This window comes from Heptranchias perlo, chromosome 2, assembly GCF_035084215.1.
Source record: "Heptranchias perlo isolate sHepPer1 chromosome 2, sHepPer1.hap1, whole genome shotgun sequence".
NCBI lineage: Eukaryota > Metazoa > Chordata > Chondrichthyes > Hexanchiformes > Hexanchidae > Heptranchias > Heptranchias perlo.
In genome coordinates this window covers 2,752,281-2,766,454 of record NC_090326.1, presented here as the reverse complement: position 1 = coordinate 2,766,454, position 14,174 = coordinate 2,752,281, and the positions used below count along the sequence as shown (strand labels likewise).

The following is a 14,174-nucleotide window of genomic DNA, read 5'->3' as shown; positions in this document are numbered from 1 at the left end:
AAAATGGCATTTTCTTTTAGCACATTGGAACATAGAACATTCACGGCACAGTGGGAGGCCATTCGGCCCATCGTGTTTGTGACGGTCATCGAACAACATAAAACACTGGTTCAGACAATGACAGCACCAAGTTCGGGTAGGCATGCACACAAAATGGATGAAAGATGATGGACTTTGAGAGACGATGGGTTTTGCAGATGCCAGGATAAATAAACTGAAAGAGCTCATCAGCCTGCTTCTTTCAGATACTGAATGTCTTTATGCTCAAGAGATGTTCTCACTGCCTCAGGCCCATTATATCCAGTCGCACACTCCTTCCAATTTTGCACACCTCCCTTCGCTTTGAAACCGTGCATTTTTTTTTACACTGGGCCTCATTTTGAAGAAAGCGGTGCTGTGATCAGCTGGTGTTGTTAAGGAGATGTAGTGGCAGAAGAGACATAAAAGTCTAAAAAAACAGTGACTGTGCTGACACTGTGAGCTATAGTTAAAGGTTGGCGACAATTAGAGTGTCAGGCAGCAGATCTTTTCCAAATCTGTTAGAAATGGCAACAAAAACCTTCCCACAAACTTTGATCAGCGTCACGACTATTTAAAAATAAATACTGGCATTTTACAGAAGGCAAGAAAGTACATTGTGTGTCACTCTAATGGGTTGTGAGATAAAGGAATGATGGGCAGCCCCTTGTTGCAACCACAGCAGTGTAAAACTGATAGCGATCAGGAGCAACCACTGGCATCAGAACGAACAGCACTTTGCAAATAACGTTCCCTGACCGGGAATCGAACCCAGGCCGCGGCGGTGAAAGCGCCGAATCCTAACCACTAGACCACCAGGGAAGCACATGGCACGATTTTGCAGGCCATCAGTCCAAGCCTCTTTTTCCTATTTGTCTCTGCATTTCACGTCCCTTTCTCCCCAAACAAGCTGCTCGGCCAAAATGGCATTTTCTTTTCGTACATAGAAACACAGAACATTCAGGGCACAGAAGGAGGCCATTCGGCCCATCGTGTCTGCGACGGTCATCGAAGAACATGAAACACTTGTTCAGACAATGACAGCACCAAGTTCGGGTCGGCATGCACTCGAAATGGATGAAAGATGTTGGGCATTGAGGGACGTTGGGTTTTGCTGATGCCAGGAGAAATAAACTCAAAGATCTCATCTCCCTCCTTTCAGGTCCTGATAATGTTCAAGAGATGTTCTCACTGCCTCAGGCCCATTATCTCCAGTCGCACACTCCTTCCAATCTTGCACATCTTCCTTAGCTTTGAAAACGCTCATTTTTTACACTGGAATTCAATTTGAAGAAAGAGGTGCTGTGATTAGTTGCTGTTGTTAAGGAGATGTCGTGCCAGGAGAGACATAAATGGCTAATGAGAACAGTTACTGTTCTGACACTGTGAGCTACAGTTAAAGGTTGGCGACAATTAAAGTGACAAGCAACAGGTCTTTTCCGAATCTTGGGAGAAATGGCAAAAAAAATCTTCCCACAAACTTTGATCAGTGTCAACACATTTTAAAGAAATGTAAACAATTTTACAACACCAAGTTATAGTCCAACAATTTTATTTTAAATTCGCAAGCTTTCGGAGGCTTCCTCCTTCCTCAGGTGAACGAAATGAAATCCTCGAAATGAAATCGCATTTATAATTCACAGAACATTGCTTGATGATTACAGACAGTTTTTTCAACTGCCCGTTGCCAAGGCAATCAGTGTGCAGACAGACAGTTGTTACCTGCAAGGTCTCAGAATATACAAATCACCAAAAAAAAAAAAAACAAAAATAAACAGAGATAGAGAGGTAGAAACATAGAAAAGACAGCAACTGACCCGTTATATTAAAAACAGATAACATTTGTTCGCTGGTGGGGTAACGTGTCGCGTGACATGAACCCAAGATCCCGGTTGAGGCCGTCCTCATGGGTGCGGAACTTGGCTATCAATTTCTGCTCGACGATTTTGCGTTGTCGTGTGTCTCGAAGGCCGCCTTGGAGTACGCTTGCCCGAAGGTCGGTGGATGAATGTCCATGACTGCTGAAGTGTTCCCCGACTGGGAGGGAACCCTCCTGTTTGGCGATTGTTGCGCGGTGTCCGTTCATCCGTTGTCGCAGCGTCTGCATGGTCTCGCCAATGTACCATGCTCTGGGTCATCCTTTCCTGAAACGTATGAGGTAGACAACGTTGGCCGAGTCACAGGAGTATGAACCATGCACCTGGTGGGTGGTGTCCTCTCGTGTGATGGTGGTATCTGTGTCGATGATCTGGCATGTCTTGCAGAGGTTACCGTGGCAGGGTTGTGTGGTGTCGTGGACGCTGTTCTCCTGAAAGCTGGGTAATTTGCTGCGAACGATGATCTGTTTGAGGTTGGGTGGCTGTTTGAAGGCGAGTAGTGGAGGTGTGGGGATGGCCATAGCGAGGTGTTCGTCGTCATTGATGACATGTTGAAGGCTGCGGAGAACATGGCGTAGTTTCTCCGCTCCGGGGAAGTACTGGACGACAAAGGGTACTCTGTTGGTTGCATCCCGTTATGAACCTTCTCTGTCGGTTCAGCCCACAGAAGCTGCTTGGCGGCTTCCCACCTTCGGAAGTCCAGTTGGGAGCCTGAGTCCGACCACAACCTCCAGTCACTGAGGCTTATTCATGTATTCAACACATGTGTGACGCAGAGTCTGAAACTGGAGGTTCTGGAAGTCCCTGCACCTGGAGAATTGAGTCTTTATTGGGGTCTTGCAAAGGTCTCAGCCATCGACCTTTGCTGGATGCGATCTACCAAACTCCAGGGCCGTTTGGTCGGTCTTGATCAGCACCCTCCGGTTGTGGCCAATGTAGACAGCGTCTATAGTGCCTCCGCCAACCTGCTTCACACTTTTCAGTTCATTGATCCAACTGCTGAACTTCAGTCGTGAAAGCATCAGAGGGAAAGTCATCGCTCAGGAAACTAGTCCTGTTCCACCCACCACAATCCAAATAGTGGGACATGTGGGTTTGGCGGAGCTTCCTTCAGTGTTTGACGCATATTCGTGTTCTCCACCACCAAATCCATAGTGGCCAGCTTTACTTATTGCAGGATAATGCCTCACAGGTGAATTGAGGGAGCAATCCCTGCCACAGAGTGAGGACCACTTTCAGAGAGCATCACTGCAGCAGCAGGTTGTGTGGCTGCCATTAATAAAGGAGCAGGGTCTATCGTCCAGTGGATCTTGTATCACCACTTAGCTTGGCTGCGCATCTTGGAGTTCCTTCAGTAACTGCAGCAACAACCACTGCAGATGCCCTTAGATGCTGAGGGCTTCTGTGGCGAGCGAGTGGAGGAGCTGCTTCAGGGTACAAGCATCTCCAGCAGAACTTTCAGGCATTCCCGGATTGGCATGCAAGGAGACACTGTCTCACTTTGCAGCTGAGCCCACCCCATCTACAGGCCCTTTCAGGGACAGCAGTCTTTTCAAAGCTTTCGCCGGACTGCAATGTCTTTGTGTCATGTTAGCCCGTGTTTCCAGATTAGGACCTGGAAAGCAGGGAGCACGCAACAAGTAACCTTCAAGGCCCTCTCCAGCTCTCCCTCTCCAAGCAGTGATTCCTGCCTTTGATAGCCCACCACAGATGTGGATGGATGAGCCATTTCTACTACTTCCATGTGGAAATGGATCACTCGGGACACTTGGGCCTAGGAGACCAGAATTAGTGAGCATCCAATGCATTAGCTCCTTGAGCCTTCATGTTTTCATAATGTAGTTTGGTTTGACCATCAAAGCAACCAGCTACTAATGGGCAAACTGGCAGTTGAGATCAGTATCTTCGACCATCCACACTGAGAGCGAGTGAGTGATAGTCATAGTCATCTTCTTCCTCCAGAAGGACGAACTGTTGGGGATATTTCACCAGTTAAGCCTTGCTCCATCAATTAAGTTTCCACAGGCCTCCTTTGTCACAGCATCTGAACTAGAGCTGCTGGTCCTGAGATCACAGTGTTCTCCAGGTATTGGTGCTGCAGCCATCAGGCTGTTCAGCTTCGATATGGGTGGGAGGCTACATTCAGGATCAATGGACTTCTAGGCCAATCGATATGGATGAGTTCACTTGGCATTTCAACAGGCTCAAGGTTTGAATGCTACAATAAGACATTATATACCTTCAGACTTGATGCGGCGTAAGTCACTGCGCCTCCAGACACACAATTTGACAGTAGTCCGGAGCGCCTACAAACAGGGAGGGGCCCAGACCCGGTACCTCTGTCAACATGACACGTTACTTCCCATTGGTGCTTGAAGCATGGGTTGATATTCTTGGTGCCAATTTTGGTCGGGATGGACAATAAAACAGTCGGCACACTCAGCTAACTTGTAATCCACCCTGACGAGTGGATGATCCACACGTAGGTAGTCCAGAATATCATCAGGAGTTGGGGAGTTAACAAATCAATCAACTTGCTCACATTACTGGACAATCACCAATCTGCTAAAGGACCTCAGGCAGTCAGGGTGGAGACTGGGATAGTCTCTCATTCTTTTGTTTCTAGATTATGTTGTTCAGGATTGCCTGATCTCCAGAATGCTGTAGAAAATTACAGCAGAACGTGATTCTCGTTAAACCTTTCCTGGCCTCACAAACCGTGCTTCTCAGGCACTCCGGTTTTGAATGCTGCCAGTCTGACTTGAGGAGTCCACGGGAGAACACCAAGTCTTTTGAAGACCCTATAAGGTCTATTAGAGATCGAAAAGTTAACATATGTGTGGAGATGGAAGATATGGGTATGGTTCTCAATTAATACTTTGCATGTTTCTTCACAAAAACAGGGAATGATGCAGAGATTGAAATTAAGAATGAGTGTGAAATAATGGATGGGATTAACATAGTGAGAGAGGAAGTATTAAGGGGTTTAGCATTTATGAAAGTAGATAAACCGCCAGGCCCGGATGGAATGCATTTCAGGCTGTTAAGAGAAGCAAGGGAGGAAATAACGGAGGCTTTGACTATCACTTTCCAATCCTCACTGGCTCGGCCAGAGGATTGCAGGAATGCTAATGTTGTACGGTTGTTTAAAAAGCGAGAAACAGAAAGACCGAGTAATTAAAAACCAGTGAGTGTAACCTCGATGGTGGGCAAATAATTGGAATCGATTCTGAGGGACAGCATAATCGTCATTTAGAAAGGCACAGGTTAATCAAGGACATTCAGCATGGATTTGTTAAGGGAAGTTTGTGTCTAAATAATTTGATTCAATTTTTTGTGCACTTAACAAGGAGGGTTGATCAGGGTAACATATACGATGTAGTGTACATGGATTTTTGCAAGGCTTTTGACAAGGTCCCACATGGCAGACTGGTTAACAAAGTAAAAGCCCATGGAATCCAAGGGAAAGGGGCTAGTTGCTCCAGAATTGGCTCAGTGGTAAGAACAAAGGGTAATGGTTGATGGTTTTTTTCGTGATTGGAAGGCTGTTTCCAGTGGGTTACCACAAGGCTCAGTACTAGGTCCCTTGCTTTTTGTGGTATATATTAATGATTTGGACTTGAATGTGGGGGGCTTGATCAAGAAGTTTGCAGACGATATAAAAATTGGCTGTGAGTTTGGTAGTGAGGAGGAAAGCTATAGTCTGCAAGACGATATCGATGGACTGGTCAGGCGGGCAGAAAAGTGGCAAATAGAATTCAATCCAGGGAAGTGTGAGGTAATGCATTTGGGGAGGTCAAACAAGGTAAGGGAGTACACAATAAATGGTAGGATATTGAGAAACAAAAGGGACCTTGGAGTGCATGTCCACAGATCCTGAAAGTAGCAGGACAAGTCGATAAGCTGGTTAAAAAGGCATACGGAATACTTCCCTTTATTAGCCGTGGCATAGAATATTAGAGCAGGGAGGTTATGCTGGAAATGTATAAAACATTGGTTAGTCCACAGCTTGAGTACTGCGTACAGTTCTCGTCACTATATTACAGGAAATATGTGATTGCACTAGAGAGGCTACAGAGAAGATTTACGAGGATGTTGCCAGGGCTTGAGAATTTTAGCTATGAGAAAAGATTGGATAGGCTGGGGCTGTTTTCTTTGGAACAAAGGAGGCTAATTGGGAGATTTAATTTAGGTATGTAAAATTATGATGGGACTAGATAGAGTGGATAGGGAGGACCTTTTTCCCTTAGTAGAGGGGTCAGTGATCAGGGGGCATAGCTTTAAAGTAATTGGTCTGCGGATTAGTCGGCAGCTGAGGAGAATTTTTTTTTTACCCAGAGGGTGGTGGAGGTCTGGAACTCACTGCCTGAAAGAGTGGTGGAGGCAGAAACCCTCAAATCATTGGCAAAGTAATTGGATGCACACTTGAAATGCCGTAACCTACAGGGCTACGGACCATGTGCTGGAAAGTGGGATTAAGCTGGATAGCTCTTTTTCTGCCGGCACGGACGCAATGGGCCGAATTACGTCCTTCTATGCCGTAACTTTCTGTGGTTCTATGACTCTACCTTTCTTATGGAATCTTCATTCTTCATTCGGACGTACTCCACACACTGCTGGACACAGTCCGAGTGGTACTCAGGGCGAGAAGGGTGGGCACTGCAAGGGAACACACTCTGGCTTCCAGCACAAACAGATCTAATTGATTGTTATTCACGGCTGCTAGATCCAAACAGTAAGGTGAACCTTCAGGATCAGGATCCTGCTAGCTTTTGATTGATGGCCTGGCTTTTGAGATGGAATGTCTATCAGATTCGGGTAGATTAGCAGTATGGTACTGACCGTGGTGGACACAGTACTTGTTTCCCAAACACACCTCTAACATGGAGCCACCCTCCTATCTTTACCAGGTATCACTGCTCAGGTTGGCATTCATGGGTAATGCTCACTTTATCATAAGTGTCCTGGTCACTTATGATAACGTCCCTTTTAAACTCAACCCTTGTAAACTGCTCCCTTTTAAACTGCCCTCTTGGCAGCTGCTCCCTTGTAAACTGTCCCCTTGTAAAATGATCCCTTGCAAACCGCCCCTTTGTAAATGGATCCGTTGTAAACTGCTCCCTTATAAACTGGTCCCTTGTAAACTGATCCCTTGTAAATTGGTCCCTTGTAAACTGCCCACTTGTAACTTGATCCCTTGTATAATGCTCCCTTGTAAACTGCTCCCTTGTAAATTACCCCCTTGTAAACTGATCCCTTGTAAACTGTTCCCTTGTAAACTGATCCCTTGTAAACTTTCCTCTTATAAATTGTTCCCTTGTAAACTGATCCCTTGTAAACTGATCCCTTGTAAACTGTCCCCTTATAAACTGTTCCCTTGTAAACTGATCCCTTATAAACCGTTCCCTTGTCAACTGATCCCTTGTAAACTTTCCCCTTATAAATTGTTCCCTTGTAAACTGATCCCTTGTAAACTGATCCCTTATAAACTGTTCCCTTGTAAACTGATCCCTTGTAAACTGTTCCCTTGTAAACTATTCCCTTATAAACTGGTGCCTTAAAAACTGCCTCCTTGTAAAATGATGCCTTGTAAGCTGATCTCTTGTAAACAGATCCCTTGTAAACTGCGTCTTGTAAACTGTTCCCTTGTAAACTGTCCCCTTTTAAACTGCCCCGTTGTAAACTGCCTCCTTGTAAATTGCCCCCTTGTAAACTGATCACTCGTAAACTGCCCCATTGTAAACTGACCCTTTGTAAACTGATCCATTGTAAACTGATCCCTGTAAACTGATCCCTTTTAAACTGCTCTCTTTTAAACAGCCCCTTGTAAACTGATCCCTTGCAAGCTGCTCTCGTGTAAACTGCCCCCTTGTAAACTGATCCCTTGTAACCTGCTCTCGTGTAAACTGCCCCCTTGTAAACTGATCCCTTGTAACCTGCTCTCGTGTAAACTGCCCCCTTGTAAACTGATCCCTTGTAACCTGCTCTCGTGTAAACTGCCCCCTTGTAAACTGATCCCTTGTAACCTGCTCTCGTGTAAACTGCCCCCTTGTAAACTACCACCTTGTAAGTTGATCTCTTTTAAGCGCCTCTTCATTCTTCAAATAACTCGTCACTTTCCACCCGCCAGCTTGTCTCTTGGGCCTTGTGGGAAGTGTTTGGTCCGTTTCTTTTCCTTGTCCTGATTTGCCTTTGGGTGCAGATTATTGAATATTTTCACGGCTGAGATGAATAGATTTTGGACTCTAGTGGAATCAAGCGATATGAGAATCGGGCGGGAAAGTGGAGTTGAGGTCGAAGCTGAGCCATGATCTGATTGAATGGTGAAGCAGGTTCGAGGGGCCATATGGCCTACTCCTGCTCCTATTTCTGATGTTCTTATGTTCTTATATCAACAAACTGAGTTTTGTGGTGTGCTAAAAGTTAACGTTGCTCGGGAGCCGGTGAGGGAGGGGAAAACCTGTGTCGTGCCCTGCAAAGTCAGGATGCTTATAAAATGTCTTGAAGAGGAGGTCACGTTATCAGTGATTTTCCCTTACATCGTGATAATTAGATTTACATTCTAGCCCATTCGTCCCGTCAATGTTTTGGAACTGGTGTTTCATCCAGTTACTGCTGGCTCAGTAACTGTATTCCAATCCACTGAGCACAGTACGGCCGAAAGGAATGGGATCAGATCCCAGTGAATTAAAGGAATGGGATCAGCTCCCAGTGAATTAAAGGAATGGGATCAGATCCAATGGATTAAATGCATGGGATCAGATCCCAGTGAATTAAAGGAATGGGATCAGATCCAGTGGATTAAAGGCATGGGATCGGATCCCATGGAATTAAAGAAATGTGATTAGATCCCAATGAATTAAAGGAATGTGATCAGATCGCTGAGAATTAAAGCAATGTGATCAGATCGCAGAGAATTATGGAATGGGATCAGATCCCAGTGAATTAAAGGAATGTGATCAGATTCCAGAGAATTAAAGGAATGTGATCAGATCGCAGAAAATTATGGAATGGGATCAAAACCCAGTGAGTTAAAAACATGGGATCAGATCCCAGCGAATTAAAAGCATGGGATGAGATCGCAGCCAATTAGATGGTTGGAATCAGATCTCAGCAAATTAAATGAATGGGATCAGATTCCAGTTAATTAAAGGCATGGGATCATATCCCAGAGAATTAATTGAATGGGATCAAATCACATCGAATTAAAGGCATGGGATCAGATCCCAGCGAATTAAACGCATATTATCAGATCCCACCGAATTGAATGAATAGGATCAGACACAGTCCCCTCCCCCCACAATCAGACACAGTCCCCTCCCCCAAAAATCAGACACAGTCCCCTCCCCCACAATCTGACACAGTCCCCTCCCCCCACAATCAGACACAGTCCCCTCCTCCAAAAATCAGACACAGTCCCCTCCCCCCACAATCTGACACAGTCCCCTCCCCCAAAAATCAGACACAGTCCCCTCCCCCACAATCTGACACAGTCCCCTCCCCCCACAATCTGACACAGTCCCCTCCTCCAAAAATCAGACACAGTCCCCTCCCCCCACAATCTGACACAGTCCCCTCCTCCAAAAATCAGACACAGTCCCCTCCCCCAAAAATCAGACACAGTCCCCTCCCCCAAAAATCAGACACAGTCCCCTCCCCCAAAAATCAGACACAGTCCCCTCCTCCAAAAATCAGACACAGTCCCCTCCTCCAAAAATCAGACACAGTCCCCTCCCCCAAAAATCAGACACAGTCCCCTCCTCCAAAAATCAGACACAGTCCCCTCCTCCAAAAATCAGACACAGTCCCCTCCTCCAAAAATCAGACACAGTCCCCTCCCCCAAAAATCAGACACAGTCCCCTCCCCCAAAAATCAGACACAGTCCCCTCCCCCAAAAATCAGACACAGTCCCCTCCTCCAAAAATCAGACACAGTCCCCTCCTCCAAAAATCAGACACAGTCCCCTCCCCCAAAAATCAGACACAGTCCCCTCCTCCAAAAATCAGACACAGTCCCCTCCCCCAAAAATCAGACACAGTCCCCTCCCCCAAAAATCAGACACAGTCCCCTCCCCCCACAATCAGACACAGTCCCCTCCCCCCACAATCTGACACAGTCCCCTCCCCCAAAAATCAGACACAGTCCCCTCCTCCAAAAATCAGACACAGTCCCCTCCCCCCACAATCAGACACAGTCCCCTTCCCCAAAAATCAGACACAGTCCCCTCCCCCAAAAATCAGACACAGTCCCCTCCTCCAAAAATCAGACACAGTCCCCTCCCCCCACAATCTGACACAGTCCCCTCCCCCCAAAAATCAGACACAGTCCCCTCCCCCAAAAATCAGACACAGTCCCCTCCTCCAAAAATCAGACACAGTCCCCTCCTCCAAAAATCAGACACAGTCCCCTCCCCCAAAAATCAGACACAGTCCCCTCCCCCCACAATCTGACACAGTCTCCTCCCCCAAAAATCAGACACAGTCTCCTCCCCCAAAAATCAGACACAGTCTCCTCCCCCAAAAATCAGACACAGTCCCCTCCCCCCACAATCTGACACAGTCCCCTCCCCCCACAATCTGACACAGTCCCCTCCCCCAAAAATCAGACACAGTCCCCTCCCCCAAAAATCAGACACAGTCCCCTCCTCCAAAAATCAGACACAGTCCCCTCCCCCCACAATCAGACACAGTCCCCTCCCCCCACAATCAGACACAGTCCCCTCCCCCCACAATCAGACACAGTCCCCTCCCCCAAAAATCAGACACAGTCCCCTCCTCCAAAAATCAGACACAGTCCACTCCTCCAAAAATCAGACACAGTCCCCTCCCCCAAAAATCAGACACAGTCCCCTCCCCCAAAAATCAGACACAGTCCCCTCCCCCAAAAATCAGACACAGTCCCCTCCCCCAAAAATCAGACACAGTCCCCTCCTCCAAAAATCAGACACAGTCCCCTCCCCCCAAAAATCAGACACAGTCCCCTCCCCCAAAAATCAGACACAGTCCCCTCCCCCAAAAATCAGACACAGTCCCCTCCCCCAAAAATCAGACACAGTCCCCTCCCCCAAAAATCTGACACAGTCCCCTCCTCCAAAAATCAGACACAGTCCCCTCCCCCAAAAATCAGACACAGTCCCCTCCCCCAAAAATCAGACACAGTCCCCTCCCCCAAAAATCAGACACAGTCCCCTCCTCCAAAAATCAGACACAGTCCCCTCCCCCCACAATCAGACACAGTCCCCTCCCCCAAAAATCAGACACAGTCCCCTCCTCCAAAAATCAGACACAGTCCCCTCCCCCCACAATCAGACACAGTCCCCTCCCCCAAAAATCAGACACAGACCCCTCCTCCAAAAATCAGACACAGTCCCCTCCTCCAAAAATCTGACACAGTCCCCTCCCCCCACAATCAGACACAGTCCCCTCCCCCAAAAATCAGACACAGTCCCCTCCTCCAAAAATCAGACACAGTCCCCTCCCCCAAAAATCAGACACAGTCCCCTCCCCCCACAATCTGACACAGTCCCCTCCCCCAAAAATCAGACACAGTCCCCTCCCCCAAAAATCAGACACAGTCCCCTCCCCCCACAATCTGACACAGTCCCCTCCCCCCACAATCTGACACAGTCCCCTCCCCCAAAAATCAGACACAGTCCCCTCCTCCAAAAATCAGACACAGTCCCCTCCCCCAAAAATCTGACACAGTCCCCTCCTCCAAAAATCAGACACAGTCCCCTCCCCCAAAAATCAGACACAGTCCCCTCCCCCCAAAATCTGACACAGCCCCCTCCCCCAAAAATCAGACACAGCCCCCTCCCCCCAAAATCTGAAACAGTCCCCTCCTCCAAAAATCAGACACAGTCCCCTCCCCCAAAAATCAGACACAGTCCCCTCCCCCAAAAATCAGACACAGTCCCCTCCCCCAAAAATCAGACACAGCCCCCTCCCCCCAAAATCTGAAACAGTCCCCTCCTCCAAAAATCAGACACAGTCCCCTCCCCCAAAAATCAGACACAGTCCCCTCCCCCAAAAATCAGACACAGTCCCCTCCTCCAAAATCTGACACAGTCCCCTCCCCCCAAAAATCAGACACAGTCCCCTCCTCCAAAAATCAGACACAGTCCCCTCCCCCCAAAAATCTGACACAGTCTCCTCCCCCAAAAATCTGACACAGTCCCCTCCTCCAAAAATCTGACACAGTCCCCTCCCCCCACAATCTGACACAGTCCCCTCCCCCAAAAATCAGACACAGTCCCCTCCCCCAAAAATCAGACACAGTCCCCTCCCCCAAAAATCTGACACAGTCCCCTCCCCCAAAAATCAGACACAGTCCCCTCCACCCAAAAATCTGACACAGTCCCCTCCCCCAAAAATCAGACACAGTCCCCTCCCCCAAAAATCTGACACAGTCCCCTCCCCCAAAAATCTGACACAGTCCCCTCCTCCAAAAATCTGACACAGTCCCCTCCCCCAAAAATCAGACACAGTCCCCTCCCCCAAAAATCAGACACAGTCCCCTCCCCCAAAAATCAGACACAGTCCCCTCCCCCCAAAAATCAGACACAGTCCCCTCCCCCAAAAATCAGACACAGTCCCCTCCCCCAAAAATCAGACACAGTCCCCTCCTCCAAAAATCAGACACAGTCCCCTCCCCCCAAAAATCAGACACAGTCCCCTCCCCCAAAAATCAGACACAGTCCCCTCCCCCAAAAATCAGACACAGTCCCCTCCCCCAAAAATCAGACACAGTCCCCTCCCCCAAAAATCTGACACAGTCCCCTCCTCCAAAAATCAGACACAGTCCCCTCCCCCAAAAATCAGACACAGTCCCCTCCTCCAAAAATCAGACACAGTCCCCTCCCCCCACAATCAGACACAGTCCCCTCCCCCAAAAATCAGACACAGTCCCCTCCTCCAAAAATCAGACACAGTCCCCTCCCCCCACAATCAGACACAGTCCCCTCCCCCAAAAATCAGACACAGTCCCCTCCTCCAAAAATCAGACACAGTCCCCTCCTCCAAAAATCTGACACAGTCCCCTCCCCCCACAATCAGACACAGTCCCCTCCCCCAAAAATCAGACACAGTCCCCTCCTCCAAAAATCAGACACAGTCCCCTCCCCCAAAAATCAGACACAGTCCCCTCCCCCCACAATCTGACACAGTCCCCTCCCCCAAAAATCAGACACAGTCCCCTCCCCCAAAAATCAGACACAGTCCCCTCCCCCCACAATCTGACACAGTCCCCTCCCCCCACAATCTGACACAGTCCCCTCCCCCAAAAATCAGACACAGTCCCCTCCTCCAAAAATCAGACACAGTCCCCTCCCCCAAAAATCTGACACAGTCCCCTCCTCCAAAAATCAGACACAGTCCCCTCCCCCAAAAATCAGACACAGTCCCCTCCCCCCAAAATCTGACACAGCCCCCTCCCCCAAAAATCAGACACAGCCCCCTCCCCCCAAAATCTGAAACAGTCCCCTCCTCCAAAAATCAGACACAGTCCCCTCCCCCAAAAATCAGACACAGTCCCCTCCCCCAAAAATCAGACACAGTCCCCTCCCCCAAAAATCAGACACAGCCCCCTCCCCCCAAAATCTGAAACAGTCCCCTCCTCCAAAAATCAGACACAGTCCCCTCCCCCAAAAATCAGACACAGTCCCCTCCCCCAAAAATCAGACACAGTCCCCTCCTCCAAAATCTGACACAGTCCCCTCCCCCCAAAAATCAGACACAGTCCCCTCCTCCAAAAATCAGACACAGTCCCCTCCCCCCAAAAATCTGACACAGTCTCCTCCCCCAAAAATCTGACACAGTCCCCTCCCCCAAAAATCAGACACAGTCCCCTCCCCCAAAAATCAGACACAGTCCCCTCCCCCAAAAATCTGACACAGTCCCCTCCCCCAAAAATCAGACACAGTCCCCTCCACCCAAAAATCTGACACAGTCCCCTCCCCCAAAAATCAGACACAGTCCCCTCCCCCAAAAATCTGACACAGTCCCCTCCCCCAAAAATCTGACACAGTCCCCTCCTCCAAAAATCTGACACAGTCCCCTCCCCCAAAAATCAGACACAGTCCCCTCCTCCAAAAATCAGACACAGTCCCCTCCTCCAAAAATCAGACACAGTCCCCTCCTCCTAAAATATGACACATTCCCATCCCACAAAATTTGACATAGTTCCCTCCCCCAAAAATCAGACACAGTCCCCTCCCCCAAAAATCAGACACAGTCCCCTCCCCCAAAAATATGACACAGTCCCCATCCCACAAAATTTGA

At 48.3% G+C, this 14,174-nt stretch overlaps 1 non-coding gene across 1 annotated transcript; it reads right to left on the bottom strand.

Moving 5' to 3' along the window:
* Positions 1-768: 768 nt before the first annotated feature.
* Positions 769-840, bottom strand: trnae-uuc (transfer RNA glutamic acid (anticodon UUC)). Its single transcript has one exon. It is a non-coding gene; the product is annotated as a tRNA-Glu (tRNA).
* Positions 841-14,174: the final 13,334 nt, after the last annotated feature.